The sequence below is a fragment of the Manis javanica genome, chromosome 6 (assembly GCF_040802235.1).
Source record: "Manis javanica isolate MJ-LG chromosome 6, MJ_LKY, whole genome shotgun sequence".
In the NCBI taxonomy this organism is placed as follows: Eukaryota; Metazoa; Chordata; class Mammalia; order Pholidota; family Manidae; genus Manis; species Manis javanica.
This window is the reverse complement of record NC_133161.1, coordinates 88293751-88309631: the sequence shown is the minus strand read 5'-3', so window position 1 is coordinate 88309631 and position 15881 is coordinate 88293751. Positions and strand designations below refer to the sequence as shown.

The following is a 15881-nucleotide window of genomic DNA, read 5'->3' as shown; positions in this document are numbered from 1 at the left end:
TTAAAGGAGTTCAGTTCAGGATCAAAGGAAATAAAGCATGTGAGAGTGTTTGCAAACTCTTAAAGCTACATAAGGCTGGTGGTTCTGGCTTTGCCACTCACTCGCAGTAGGAGCCTGATCAAGTACTTTCTGACTTCCCCTTCCTTTGTCAGTAACGGAGGGGTCCAACTGTCTGCTCTTTGCAGCTCATTCCTGCTGGAACGTTCTGGGACTATGAGTCAATGATGACTATCGTTGACTGTTTCCTGCGGCTTCTTCTGCGTCATTGAGGACTTTTGGATGCTGACTATTCCGCTGAGTGAGCTAGACCCAGTCCCTGGGGGGCACAAGGTGCTGGAATCTCCCTCCCCCACTCAGTGGGCCCCGCCTTCTGAGGTTTGCTGTTCAGGGGCCCTTGGTTGCTGCAGCAACATAACAGACGCCCACACTTCCGTTTCTGAGAGTGGTGACAGCCCATCTGCCAGTAGACTGTCGATGCAGGAGCTCTCCCTGGCCAGCAGCTTTGCAGAACCTCCTCGCTTACTCATCAGGGCCCGACCACAGAGAAAGAAAACCCCCTTATCTTCCTAGGGAGTTGTGGAGGCTGCAGTGAAGTCATGCGGATACTTTCCCGGAAAAAATGCACAGCGTGAGGAAGAAAAATCTCAAAGAGATCCAGGCCCAGTGTTACAAGCCTGATTCAGAGCAGAGTCCTACCATTGCCAAAGCCTGTCCTGTGGCGTCATGAAATCTAGTTTAGTCATCAGATTACAGGTTGATGGAGACCTGTGGCAGGACTTCACTCTTAAGTTTCATCTGATTCCGAAACTCGGCGGTTTAACGCCGGAAAAACAACAAAACAGCAAAGAACAGGAAGTGGAAAAGCATTTTGCCTATTGGAAACCACCTGCACTCCTCCAAAACAGCTGTCAAATTAGCCCAGATACCCTCCTTTCTGGGGGTGTCCCCACATAGGACTTTGTCGATGAATTTGATGCCCCAGTTCTTCAGAAGGTCCTAATCACTGGGGAACTTCGGGGTTGTGACTCCCTGCGCCACAACAAGAGAGATCACTCACCCTTGCATTTTCTGAAAAAAGCGACTGCAGCGGGGTGGGGAAATAAGGACACAGCCAGGGCCAAGTTCTGAATAAGTGCAAAGGAAATCCTTCCCTACAAGTGCTGAGACAGCTCCTGGGAAGGGAGGAACAGGGATGTGTGTTTGCTTTGGCCAAGAGCAGACCATGGGAGTAAGACAAGTACAGGTTTGAAAGTGCAAAAGGGTGGGGATGTCAGCATGTATCAGAGGGACAAGGGCAGGCAGCCAGGATAAGAAAGACTCCTCTGTCCTTCTGGCCCTTACCCTCGCAGGGTCTGTTCCCACCCACAACCGGCAGACACTTCCTCACTTAGGTGGCCCTCGGGGCATTGTTCCCAGAGCGGAAAGTGCAGGTGTTGGCAACCATATCAAAGACCTTGGATTGTTTAGAAACCTTTACACCTCTGATCACCGGGATCACAGAGCCCAAAGGCCATCCAAGGCTGCTGGCAACTTTGGAACAATAGACTTGGCCCCTTGTCTGTCTGCATGGCTTTCCGAAAGAGTCAAATGTGCCCCCAGGACAATTACCGCCCTACCAACCTTCAGGTCGGTTCTGCCCAGTTGAGGAAGGTGCTAAAGCCAGTACCAGTTAGAGATGTGAAGCGGGGATTAGCATGCTTTCTTTATTCCTGGGAGAGAGAGAAAGAGTTCTGTGAAGCACTCTGCACAAAATTTAAGGGGGCACCAAAAACCTCAGTCATCTGGAACAATAATATTCTAATATAATCTTAAAATTCTATTGTTATTTTGCCCTGATTTTGATTTTGAAAATTATTACATCACAATATGGCTTATCTGGATGACAGAGTGTTTTGGCACCTCCTTAAATTTTGCACTGGAAACTAGTGCCTCACTCTCCTCACCCTAGTCTCTCAGCCCTGCTAAGAAATGGTGTTATTCACAAACACTCAGAAATAGGAGATATGGACAAACCCAGTGATGGTTAATCAGGAGGCAGGGGCCTTCAGAAGGTGTGGGAAGTGTGGCCCTGATAACCCAGGCCTAGATACTGACGTTGGGCAGAGCCGGGAGAGCAGCCAGCCTCCAGATACAGGCTCCAGATACCTGAGAATTCTCCAGGGGATGCTGCTGGGAAGCCGCGTCCAGGAGCCCAGTCCATCCACCTGATGTTCTCCATGGGGAGGCTGGGGCAAGTGTTGGCAGTGGGCTGTTGCCTACTTGTATCACCCCAGAAGGACTGGGAAGGTGCCCTTTCCCTGAGGGTCACAGCAGGGTATGGCGTCAGCAGAGTTGGTTAGTCCTTTGGCTCTTGCAGTTTTAAAGATGGGTTTTAAAGAACCTTTCATTAAAATAAACCACCTCTGTGGGAGACCATTGTGGTCTTAACAGAGACAGACTTATTCATTCATTCATTCAACAAATGTTTACTGAGTACCACCACACATGGTCAAGAGGATACACTGCCCAGTGTAATGGGAATAAAGAGAGAAATGTTAACTTAGTGTACTGAGGTCAGGACTGAGGCCAGGGCAGACTGGAGGAAGGGCACCTCATCAATCAGATCGGCTAAGGACCCACAGTACTCCGAGCAGGCTCCACCTGGGATTCCTAGGAAGAGGTCCAGAAAAGGAGAGAGCTCTCAGGACACCTTTCACCCATTTCTCAGTCTTTCTTGGGCTGTGTAGGGCTAGAGGGGGCAGCCAGCAATTGGATTTGATCATGGACATCTTGCTGCCGGACCTGAGGGTGTGCCATTCTCATAGAATACAATGTACAACTCAGCATGATGGGATTGGAGGGTTCTGTCTGGATCTGTGAAGACAGTCTCTGAGAGGGGGGTGAGTTTGCCCCTGCAGGTAAGTGGCTGTGCATGTGGGGGTCTGTGCCAGAGGAATCCTGACCCTTGCGGGGTGGGAAGAGAGCCTACGTGGGCCCCGCCTCTTGTATCTCTGTCTGGGGCTGGCCTGACATTGACTGGCTTGGGAGTAAGCTGGCCCTGACCCAGCTTCTCCAGTGATAAAGGAGCTGTGACCCCAGTGAAGCAGCCTTGCTGGTGGAGATAGGCCATTCCATTTGTGCTCTCTTTGATGTGCTTCTCAGGGGAGGTGGTGGTGGTGGGAGGGGAGTGGGGGGGGGTTGGGGGCGTGAATGGGATAGCTAATCAATGATTTTGCAGCCTGGGAAATGACAAGAGATGGTGGAGGATAGGAATGTTCTTGAATCCTGAAACCGCTCTCTCTTTTTAAGCAATTAATAAACATTTATGCAGCCCTTTTACATACATCATCCTATTTCTTTTTTATGACAATTCTGTTATGAGAGGTTCTGTTATTCCCATTTCCCAGATGAGGAAACTGAGTCACTAGAGGGTGACAGAACTTCCAGATAATACACCAGCAAACAGAAAAGTTAGGACTTGAACATTACATCTGTGCCTCTTTCCCTGTGTCACTCAGGCCCTGTGACCCCAAATACTCTTGTGCCTCAGGCCAGACACCTGGAGTCATCCTTTCCTCCTCCCTCTGCTCCTCACAACCCATGGTATTTCTGCCTAAGAATGTATCTCAAACCTGCTTATTTTTCTCTACCTCCCTGCCCCATCCTGGTCCAAGCCATCCCCATCACTTACGTCCTTACAGCTCTCTCTGCTGCCACCCTTGCACTCCCTTGGATTTTTTTCTCTTCTTACTGGCTGTGTGTCCTTAGGCAAGTTTCTTAACCTCTCAGAGCCTGAGTGTTATCTCTGTAAAATAGAAATTAGATTAGGATTAGGCATGTTGCTGTGTTTAGAGCAGTGCCTTCCAAGAGAAATATCAATGTAAGGTTCCTGTGTAGTGAGTGCATCACCATATTAAAACAGGCAAAGAGAAAAAAGTGAAATTAATTTCAATAATAAAAGCTACTTAACATAAAAATACCATCCACTTAACATGTAATCAAATTTTAAAAAAATAGTAATGAGCTGTTTTATATTCCTTTTCTCACACTACGTCTTCAAAGTCTAGTGTGTATTTTACACTTACTACCTATCTCAATTCGTACTAGCACATTCCAAGTGTCCAATAACTGTTGTCAGGCAACTGCGTGTGGGGAGGTCTCTCCCTGCACACTAGGTAAAACCTCAACCTGGATGGTGGAGGGTTCTTGACTCTGATCAAATAAGAATTCATGAACAGCTGGATCAGTGTAGGTAAGGAAGGAATTCATTAAAGTGAGAGTAGTAGTGGATGGCAGCAGCCATGTAGGCAGTAGAGAGCAAGGAAGAACAGAGGGAGAAAGGGAAGCTCATTGAACTCCTGCTTGCTATAGGGCAAGTCCCTTGCCAATTCCTGAGGCCAGTGTCACCTGGAGTCCAGTGTCTGCTTAACTGCACAGCCTGGGAACTAAGCCCTCACCACCCCAGGATTTGGGAGAGCCACATAGCACTGGATGGAGTGAGGTTATGTTCTGAGAACTTCCCAAAGGCAAAGAAAGGAGATTTTCAGGCAGGCTACTAAAGAGCACAATCATACAGCTGCAGTCCTGTCTGGGTCACCCAGGTGATGGGATCAGAGATCTTAGTAACCCTTCCCTACGTGTCTGAAGTAGAACAGAGAAAGTGAAGACCTGTGCTTAAGCCTAGAAAATTGAATGAAATGGTGAAGTAACAAAGATGCTTACCATTGGGAAAAAGGGTCTCTTATTAACCTCCCAAGAGGCTTGGAAGAGCATAGATACAAAACACAATAAGCTGAGCAGCAAAAAGGTTTTATTTAAGGCAAAGCACACACTTGAAGAAAGGTGAGTGAGGGCAGCCTCAGGGAGGAAGCACATTTAAAGTTTAGGATTATGTCTTTTACAGATTTCAAGAATGGGCCAAAGAGCCAGGGGGGCATAGGCTTGACATGTGGTCTCATGATGTCCATTTCTGGTGAGAGTCATTATGTCATTATCCATAGTCTTTCCTCTAGATAATCTGTAAAATAAACTTAATATAAAGAATGTACTGATCTTGTTCCTCTCTAAGATAGTGGTTGTCCTCAAGCAGTGGGAACATACCATTTAGGACTGCTTGCGTTGCCTTAGGACGGGGTCAGTTATTAGCTAATTACCATAAGGTATGTTACGAATATTACCTCCTAACTCCCTGGTTTTTAAAATGGAATCTTAGCCTTCAAGATGGATGGAGTTCCTCCTGTTCTTACTATACTATTTATATCTTAGTATTTTTCATCATAGGCAGGAAAGATTAACCATGATGCTGTCCCATGTCTCTTCTGTGCCTCATAACCTGTGTGGCCAGTGGCTAGCATGCCGGGCAGCATGGGTTTAAAGTGCTCAGAGCCAGGGCCTGGCGCATAAATGTTCACTACTAGAGTGAGGGTGGTTGTTCTTGCTTGGCCCTGGGCCCCAGGCAGGAGGCTGCTCGGGGCTCATTCATCTCCTCACGGTTTTGCTCTTGCTTTTCCCGGCCTACAGCATTCACTACAGGAGGTTATGGGACTGACTCCAGGAGGGCAGAAGCTCTGGCTTCTGTTCCCTGCCAGCAGCCAGCCTTACCATGAGGCCCACCATGCCTTAGCTTTCCTGTCTGCTAATGGGGAGAGTTTACACTTAGCTTAATTTAATTATATGGAATCAGTCTTAATGTAATTAGCATGTCTGTTGGGGCTTCCCCAGTGGTAGAAGGACATATTTTGGGCAAGGAGGGTTCAAGAAATGCCCCTTTGAGTCAGGAGGAAAGGCGTTTCCACATCTCTGGGCCTCTGCTGAGCAGGAGGGAGGCACCTGAGCCACAGTGGAAGGGGGTAATTAGGGAGGAGTTTCCAGGGCAGAGCAAGACACCTCTGCTGAATTGTGGTGTCCTTGCATTTATTTGATTTGAAAAAGTTTGGCTGGAAGCACCTGGAGCCTGGAAGGAGGGTCTACCCTTCAGTGGGGTTTCCTGTCCCCATCCCTGCTGCCATGCTCCCTGGCCCAAATGCAGAAGAAAAACACTCTCTTCAAAGAACTGTGTCAGGTGGACCAACGGCTGACTCTTGCCCTCAGGCCGACTAGCCACTCTGCTCAGCTGCTGGCACGGCTAATTGCTGCCATTACTGCCAGGGTATAACACTTGCCTTCTGTGGGTAAAATTGTAATATCTCCCGAATATCTCGCCTGGCTTTAGTGCATATGCAATCAACAGGCGTTCCTCATGGGTGGAGAGTAGTTAATCTTCATATCAGTGGGTTATTACCCAGGCAACAGAGTGCTTATCTGAACCTGAGAGGTTGGGGGAGTGCTGATTTTGTGGAGCAGAAAAGAGAGACGGCGCCAGACTGCAGTTTGTAAACAATAAATGGGTTTTAAACTTTATTTCTCCCTTTGACTAATTTCAGTTTTAGAGGTATTTTGTCCTGGGATTTCCTTTCCCCAGAGTTAGACCTGCCCAGAGCACCTCAAACACTTGGCTTTGCCCTCCTCATGTTTGTCAGGAATCCATCTGTATTTGTTTGGTGGAGCTGCCTTAACAAAGCACAGCAAACTGGGTGGCTTAGAACAAGAGAAACTTATTGTCCCACAGTCTGGAAGCTGGAAGTAGGAAATCAGGGGCCAGCATGGTTGGTTCCTTGTAGGAGCTATTTTCCTGTAAAGGAAAGATCTCCATCCCCTCTCCTAGTTTCTGGTAGCTGTTGAGTTCCTGGGCTTGTAGACAGTGTTCTGTATCTTAACATCATTTTCACTCTATGCATGTCAATGTCTGGGTCCAAATGTCCCCTTTTTATAAGGACCCCATCAAATTGGATTAGTGTCCATCCTAATGACCTCATTTAACCTGATTATCATGGTTAAAGACCCTATCTCCAAATAAGGTTCTGATTTATCTGGGTTAGGACTTCAACATATGAATTTTGGGGAAATACAGCTAGGTCATAACCCAGTCTAAGCTTCTCTCATGAGAGGAGACATCACTACTTAGGAGGTCAGTGAGCCTCTGAACCTTGCAGAGCCAGTGACCAAGTCTTCAAGCATACAAAGGATCTGACAGAGCAGCCAGGGTCATTACCAGTAATTACTGAGCCAGCTCACATAAACTCAGAATTTCCTGGGGCTGTAGGCATACAATGACCAACAAAACTCAGCCTCCGCCCTTCAGGAAATGTAATCCAACAGGAGAGATAAGACATTAACCAGATAATAAAATATAGGGCAATGAAAGGTACAAAGAATAAAACCCTAGAAGAGGGAGCGCTATCTTGTGTTTGAGAGATAAGTGACAGCTTCACAAAGATTCACTTTGAACAGTCATCTGGATTCCAAAGGTGAAGGTGAGAAAAGGGAGGCATCCAGGGGTGGAATTCCAGAGAAAGGTGGGAATTCGACCGAAGACTGGATTGCTTGACATGTTCAGGAGATGGATGGAGGCAGCCAGAGGGAGACGGGAGGCAAAGCCTCATAGTGGTGAGCTTTTCCTGCTGGGCAGGGGACCACTGAGAGTTTTTTGCAGGAGGACACAAGGCAAATCATCTATTAGTGACATTAGTCTGGTCAGTAAGAACGGGACAGGAGGATTAGGAAGGTGGAGGGGGAAAGGCAAGGACAAATAGAGGCTGGGTAGTTTTTGAAAGGTGGTGGGAGTGCAAAGGAAGGGGTGGGAGTGGGAAAGTAGGAAGCAAGAGCCTGCAGAACTTGACATGGAGTGGATGCATAGGTTCAAGACAGAAAGAGGAAACAAAGACGGCTTCAGCTTTTCAAGTCGGGGTCATTTGGAAAGGGTGGGTAGCAGTTAGAGAAGGAAACAGGGAAGTCAGAGGTGTGGCTGTTCTGCCCTGCTGGATGCTCCCTGCCAGAGCAGAGAGGCTGGGTGCTCCCCTTCCTCCTGCTGCCCTTTTGTTGCCAAAGCAGGAGTGGCCCTCCCTGACTCCTGCCTCATTTCTTGTTTCCTTAGAAGCTGTATCTTAATCATTTAAAGGCATGCTGTTGTCCCAGTGCTGTTCTTGATGTCACAATGAGGAAATGAGAAAAGGAGGGACTTTAAAGCAATATCACGGAGATAAGAAACCAGGAGATTGCAGCAGTGTGAAATACATATCTGACAACATAATCTCAACCCACAACTGGCTCAGCACCCACAGGATGGCTCAAAATAGATACTTGCATTCAGTCCCTGTGTGCCAGGCAGCTGCACTGGTAGTTCTCTCCTGTGCACCAAGTGAAACCTCAACCTGGAGAGGGGAGGGTTCTTGACTCTGAACAAGAGAGAATTCTTGAGCAGGTCAGAAGAGTATAGGTGACGGCAAATTCTGGCGCACTAAGACCCCCACCCCTTAAGATCCAATCACCACTGACCAGATGGTTGTTGCCCACCCCTTAAGATCCAATCACCAATGCAGAACACACCCTACCCCTACTCCTTAAAAACGCTCTTCCTCATCCACAAGCTGCTGCTTCCTTTCTCTCTCTAGGGGCAGCCACTTTCTCTTTCAGATAATAAAGTCTCTTGCATGGGCCTGTGTCTCCTGAGTCATTCTGGGTAAGGAGGGTCACGGTGAGATACCCTTTCATTGGTGCTGTGACTTCGATGAGGCTCTCCCATTGACTTTGCTCTTCCTCCGGGAACCTGAGCTGCTCTGGGAGCCCTCACTGCCCGATCCTCCTCCACGGGCTCACCGTCCACTTCCCCGGTCGCTCGTCTTCACGACCAATGCCAGCCTTCAATTTGGTAAGTCCCCCCTTCATGGTCAACTTAAATGTCCCTTTGGAACCTGGAGAGTGACCTTTGAGTGCCCAGCACACCCAGGGTCTCCTCCGGGACAGAGGCACCCCCAACCATGACTTTCAGAGTCATGGTTGATCCCCATAGTTGACCCTCCTCTGCCTCCCCATGGTGAGAATCCTCATTCACTGAAGCCCGATCTCCCTTTTTCTACTTGTAGACTCCTGGTACCAGGTATGGAGCCTCCTCAGCGTTTTCGCCTCGACTGCTCGGTTAGAGGTGGTGACGACCCTCTAACTGGTCTTCTCTGCGACCTTCTCAATCACTGTGGGATGCCTCAGCAACTTGTGAATGGTCTCATTCTCATCATGGGATCTGGCCCCTCCATTCCCGCAGATTCACTGCTAGGGTGCTTACTCGATAATCTAAAGCCCCTGCACCTCACTCCAGACCTCAAACCTTTTAAGCTTATTCACTACTGTAATGAGATCTGGCCACAATCAGTCTAAATGGCATCCCAATGACTCTTTAGATCCTAAAATTCTCCACGACTTATACAACTTCTGAGTGCACGGGCAAATGGAAAGAGATCCCATATATCCAGGCTTTCTCCTACCTCTGAACCAAGCTCTCTCTCTGTCTCCCTTGCAATCCTAAGCACTTCTCCTCACTCTAAAAACCTTCACCCCACCACCCACCAATTCCCACCATGTCCTCTGACTTTGACCCTGCTGATGAACCTCCTCCCTACCAATCTCAAACTCCTACAGGTCCCCCTCAACCACCAGTTCCTCTCCCGCCCCAACCTCCTTCTCTGCAAGATTAAAATCCCAACCCTCCCAGCTCCCCTAGTGCCTTGCAGGAGCCGCAGCACCTCCTCCTCCTCCACAACCAGTTCCCCTTCCCTCACCCAGTCCAGCGCCAAGCTCTCCAGTCACTCGCTATTGAACCCAGATCCTAGCCCCACTACAGGAAGTAGCTGGTACAGAGGGCATCGTCCCGGTCCATGTCCCTTTCTCTCTCTCCAACCTATCTCAAATTGAGAAAAGATTAGGCTTTTTCACCTCCAACCCAGCTACTTACATAAAAGAGTTCCAGTACCTAACTCAGTCATATGATCTTACCTTCCATGATATTCACATGATCCTATCCAACACACTTTTGCCCAAGGACTGTAGGCGAGTCTGGGAACAGGCTAGAACTCATGCTGATGAGGTTCACCAAACTACTCCAGCTCATCCAATTGGTGCTGAGGAGGTTCCTGACTGAGACCCTAATTGGGACTATAATAAGGCAGGTGTAGTCACCAGATGAGATCAATTCATCACCTGCCTTGTGGCAGGTCTCAGGAAGTCAGCCAATAAAGCCATTAACTATGAAAAACTCCAAGAGGTTATTCAGGATAAAAATGAGAATCTCCCTATGTTCCTAGACCACCTCACCAAAGCTCTTTTACAATATACAAACCCAGACCCTGAGACCCCAGATGGGAGACAATTATTAATGACCTACTTCTTCACCCAGAGTTTCCCCAACATTAATGCTAGACTTAGACATCTAGAGAAGGGACCCTTAACTCCTCAGGCAGAAGTCCTGGCAGTGGCCTTCAAAGTATATAGTGGAAGAGAAGAAAAGGCCCGTAAACAAAAATATCAAATGCTGACTTTCAGCCTACCCCAACCACTGGTGCTTGGGTATCCTCGCTTCCTAAGCCACAGCCAGGAGGACCTCCTGGTCCATGCTTCAAATGTGGTCAAACAGGTCATTGGGCTAGAGCCTGCCCAAGTCCCTGGAAGTCCCCCGGTTCATGTCCTAAGAGCCATCAGGTGGGACACTGGGCTGTTGACTGTCCTCACACACTGAGAGTTGCCACTCACACACTGAGAGGTGCCAGGCCATCCAGCTCTAACACTCCACACATAGACCTTCTGGGTCTGGCAAGTGATGACTGAGGGGACCCAGGACTCCTTCACCCGACCACTACCATCACTGTACAGGAGCCCAGGGTAACCACTGTGGTAGCGGGTAGGCCCATCTCTTTCCTTTTGGACACCGGGCCACCTACTCAGTCCTGAAGGAGTTTTGGGGACCTACCTCCCTCTCACAGTACTCTATAGTCGGGGTAGAGGACACACCCTTTCAGCCTTTTCAAACTCCCATGCTTCACTGCCTCTTTAAGGGCGTTGCTCTCTCTCATTCCTTTTTAGTGATTCCCCATTGTCTGGTTCCCCTTATGGGAAGGGACCTATTATCTAAGCTAGGGGCCCCTATCACCTTTACCCTTAGCCCACACCTCAACCCTGACTCACCTTCGATCCCTTTTCTACTTGCTCTCCAAATCATTCCAGACCCACCTCCCTCCCCTTTTCCCTTATCCCCTTGCCAAGTAAACCCCACAGTCTGGGACACCTCTACCTCCTCCATCACCACCTGCCCACCCGTAACCATCAAACTCAAAGACCCTACCTCCTTCCCCTCACAATCTCAATACCCCTTCTATGAAAGGGCCTTTTGAGACCAGCCAATTCCCCTTACAACACCATGATACTGACTATCAAAAAATCTAATGGTTCTTATAGGCTAGTTCAAGATTTAAGAATTATCAGTGCAGCTGTTATTCTAATCCATCCAGTAGTCTCTAACCCCTATACTTTATTATCCACTATCCCCACCTCTTCTACTTACCTCTCCGTCCCTGACCTCAAAAATGCATTCTTCACGATTCTCCTCCATCCCAATGGGACCACTTACACCTTCAACTCCACAGACTACAAATCCTCCAATAATCTACTCTACAACCCAAACAGGACCTCCTTACAGCTGCATAAGGTGGCATTGTGCCCTACTCCAAGAACAATGCTGCTTCTACACCAAAAAATCTGGTCTTGTTCAGGATGGTGCAAAACACCTCCGTGAACAAGCCTCCAAACTCCTAGAAAACTCCCCTAACAATCTGTTCCCTTACCCCTTCAGTTAGCTCCTGCCCCTCCTTATTACTTTTATTATTCTTCTCCTGTTCCTTCCCTGCTTCATTAACCTATTCCAAAAATTCATTCAAAATAAAATTTTGAAAATTTCTAACCATACTGTCAACCAGTTACTCCCTCCAGGGCTATCAAGGCCTTCTCACGAAGAATAATGAAACCAGCCAAATGACATCACGAATCATCTCAAGATGCCCGCCCTTCCCCAACTCTACAGCAATGACCTCGCTAACCCCAGAATCTGCATCCCCTTCTGCAGAAGTAGCTAGAGAATGAGATTCTACACCCAGTTCCTCAGAGGCCCAATTAAGAAAAGAAAAAGATGGGAATGAAGGCGAATTCTGGCGCACTAAGACCCCCATCCCTTAAGATCCAATCACCACTGACCAGATGGTCGCCCACCCCTTAAGATCCAATCACCAATGCAGAACACACCCTACCCCTACTACTTAAAAACGCTCTTCCTCACCCACGGGCTGCTGCTCCCTCTCTCTCTCTTTCTAGGGGCAGCCACTTTCTCTTTCAGATAACAAAATCTCTTGCATGGGCCCATGTCTCCTGAGTCGTTCTGAGTAAGGAGGGTTGCGGCGAGATACCCTTTCAATAGGTAAGGAAGGAATCAGAACGAAAGTAAGAAGGAATGGCAGCAGCCTTGCAGGTAGCTGAGAGCAGGAAAGTGCAGAGAGAAGAGCGGGAGGTTGCTGAACTTTTCGGCATAGGGAAGTCTCCCTCACCAGGTTCTGAGGCCGGGATCACCTGGCGTCTTGTGTTCGCTTGAATCTGCATGGCATGGGGGCTAGCCCCTACCGTCCCAGGATTTGGGGGAGCCACGGAGTACAAGATGGAGTGAGATCTTATTCTGAAAACATCCCAAAGAAGGGAAATTTTCAGGCAGGCTACTGCAGCTAGAGTTCCGTCAGGGTCACTTAGGCGATGGGAAACTCGCAGGCTCAAATCTGAGCTCTCAGCAGCGCCCCCCCACTTATCAGAAATAAAGCAGAGACGAAGTGGAGACTTGGAAATGGAGTGAAATAGCAGAGAAACAAAGACGCTTACCACTGGAAAGGTGCAGAGAGACAAAACATAGTTAAGTTGAGCCATGAGAAAGCTTTTTTTAAAGTCATGTATTTAAAGAAAGGAAAGTGCAGACATCCTCAGAGAAGAGGTGCACTGACAGGTTGGGGGTTCCCTCACTTTAATCATTTTTCAGGAATGTGGCAGATGGGCAGGGGTGTAGTTGTCAGTGGTCTCAATATGCTTATCTCTGGTGAGAGACACCATATCTCCTTTCCCCTATTATCATTCCTTTGGCCAATTCCACAAAATAAACTTAACACAAGAAATTTATTGATCCGGTTCCTCCCCAGAATAGCAGCTTCCCTCTGGGAACATATCAATCAAGACCACCTGTCTTGCCCCCAAAGTGGGCTGTTATTATTTGTTTGATAAAGAATATGTTAGGGAAAAAAAAGTATGTTAGGAACCTTACTTCCTACCTTCCTGGCCTTTGAAATGGAATCTTTGTCTTAAGATGGAATCCCTCCTGTTATACTGTCTATATCTCTGCTTGTTTGGAGAATTAATCATAATGCTTATCTCAGGTCCCTGCCCTATATCACCTAGGTCCTGGCTTTTCTCCCTCTGAAATGCATAAGATGCAACTTTGGTCTTCATATGAAAGCTTCTTATCTCCTATGTTCAGTGCTCCTCTGTGTGTGTCTGTGTATGTGTGTTCCCCACTTGGCATCTTCCCCCCCTCCCCCACCTCAGCCCTCTCTCACTGAAGGAACATTTTAACCCCCTGATAGCCATTTCTAAGCCTTATTGTCTAATCAGGCAGAAACTCTAGTGTGGTCAGTGAGATGGCGAGAGTGTCACAGGGAAGCCATTGCCCACTAATAAATATGCTGCAAACTAATTTGGCTGAAGCCACCTGTTTTCATGATCTATTAATCTCCAAGGCCTAAGAGGGGGAAGCCCAAGTCCAAGATGATGCTGTGGCCCTGACAACACATGTTTCTGGATAGTACTCCCACAGAAAACATCTGGAATCATCCAGGGGTGGACTGAAAGGGAACATAATGTGTGAAATGCAGGGTAGTCAGCTTGTAATTGGACAGTGAGTGATGGGGATGATGGGTGGAGAACTGTGAAAGCCTGGGCTGGCATTTTCTCTAGTCTCAGCAACTGCCACTCCATAATAATTTAAATTCTATTAGAAATGGTCCAAACACGCAACAGTAGGGGATTTCCTTAAATCATTACCTTTGATCTGTCTAAAGAAATACACTGCAGCCATTAAAAGGGAATGGCAGTAATGGGATTTGTGGGGGGGACTTGGTGAAGGGGGGAGTCTAGTAAACATAATGTTCTTCATGTAATTGTAGATTAATGATAACAAAATGAATAAAAAAAGGGAATGGCAGAGGTGGCTGTACTGACATGGAAAGATGTTCACGATCTATTGTTGAGGACACATACAGTAGTATCTAGTTTTTTTGTGTATGAAAAGCATATGTATACCAAATATTAATTTGTATATGTCCTGATTGCATTATGGGTGACTTTCTCACTCTTTTAATTTTGTTTTTTTTTTCTTCAATGAATGTACACTACTTGTGAAGTTTTTAAATGAATGAAATTCTTTAACAATACCATCTGCCCTCAGAAATAGTTCTTTGATGTTTAATTGGAGAGTGGCATTAGGTGAAGAGCATCTCCAAAGCCAGCCATGGTCCTCTCCACCGCCCTCCTCACTGCTTTCCATCTCAAAGCTTCTATCATCGGCAGGACTTCTCTTTGCTCTCCAGAGCCCTGCTGGGACATCATGGGAGCTTTGATAAGCACCACTGCCTTCACTAGGACAGGAAAGGGTCTTAGGCAGGCAAATGACCCTTGCTCTGAAATTCCCCGGTTAGCCAAGGCCTGTAGTAGGTAGGGACTGACCTTCTTTCTCTCTCTTTCTGTTTGCCAGCTGCCAGCTGTTTCTTTCATAATAGGTTTTCTTCTGGTTTCAGTCCCATGACTTTGCCTTCCGAGTGCTATGTACCCTGGCCAGCTGGTTGGCAGGACTGGTTTTTAGGGTTATTGACTCTTCAGGTCACACAAGGGTTAAGTGCCATGGGAAAAGCAAAAGCAAAGTCAGAAGGTCACCAGGAAAGGTCATCAGGGCAGGGCAAGGGTGACAGGAGGCGGGCCTCCATGTCCCATGTGGGCTGCATCCAGTAAGTGGACAGGGCATTGGCAGGGACTTGAATGTGAGGTTCCTGTAGCAAAACTCTCAGGGCAAGGAGATATGCAGGGGTTCCTCAGCCAGCTATGCAGACATTTGCTGCTGCTCTGAAAGGTCATACCCACCTGCTCTGCCCTCTTGCTCTCCAAGGGGCATTGCAGGTGAGCGGTCCTCTTGAGTTCCAGTGGCTCTTGCAGTGAGGAGAGCCCTGAAACCTCAGGTGGCTTTAGAAAACTGGTTGCAGGACTGCTTGTTTTAACTTGTGAGATTTTCCTATGACCTAGCACCTCTATCAGTGTCTTTACATGGAGAGTTCTTACCTGGAGAAAAGGAGGGCCCTGAGAACACTCAGACTCTCCAGGACCTGGGGCTGCAGCCTCTGAACTCTTCTTGGCTGCTCCATTTTTCCCTCTTCTAAGGAGAAAGGAATTCTGACATACCAATCCCAGTGGGGTACAGCCAGAAACTATGGAGCAATGGTTACAAACTCTGCCTGTGACTTTGGGCCAATTACTTAATTTCTCTGAGCCTCAGTTTCTTCATATATAAAGGAGATAGTAATAGTGTATGCTTTGGAGTTGTTGTGAAATAATATATCATAAAGAATTTACAGAACAGTGCTGGCAGCATGATAAGCAAGGATGAACTTGACAAGCATGTAACAACTAGTTGGGGCAGAGACAGCATCCCTCCTCCCAGGGCGGAGGGCAAGACTGTGGAGCACGCTCTGGAGGATCTTTGCGTGCCAGACGTTACCTCGCTAGCTGTTGGACTGTGGGGAGTTTCCAGAGAGGGACCAGGTGATGAGGAGGTGATGCTATTTATTAAGTGCAAAGTTACTTAAATATTTTAACAATCAAATATGGCAGCATACAATCTGAATATCAATTGCAATTCTATGTGTGAAGCATTAGTTATTAATTAGCATAAATAAATGTCAGCTATG

At 47.5% G+C, this 15881-nt stretch overlaps 1 long non-coding RNA gene across 1 annotated transcript; it reads right to left on the bottom strand.

The window, feature by feature from the left end:
* Positions 1-2449: 2449 nt before the first annotated feature.
* On the bottom strand, positions 2450-10109 carry LOC108384210 (uncharacterized). The gene is made up of 3 exons (XR_001849966.3): positions 9844-10109; positions 3671-3784; positions 2450-2649 (listed from the first exon to the last, which is right to left on the bottom strand). It is a non-coding gene; the product is annotated as an uncharacterized lncRNA (long non-coding RNA).
* Positions 10110-15881: the final 5772 nt, after the last annotated feature.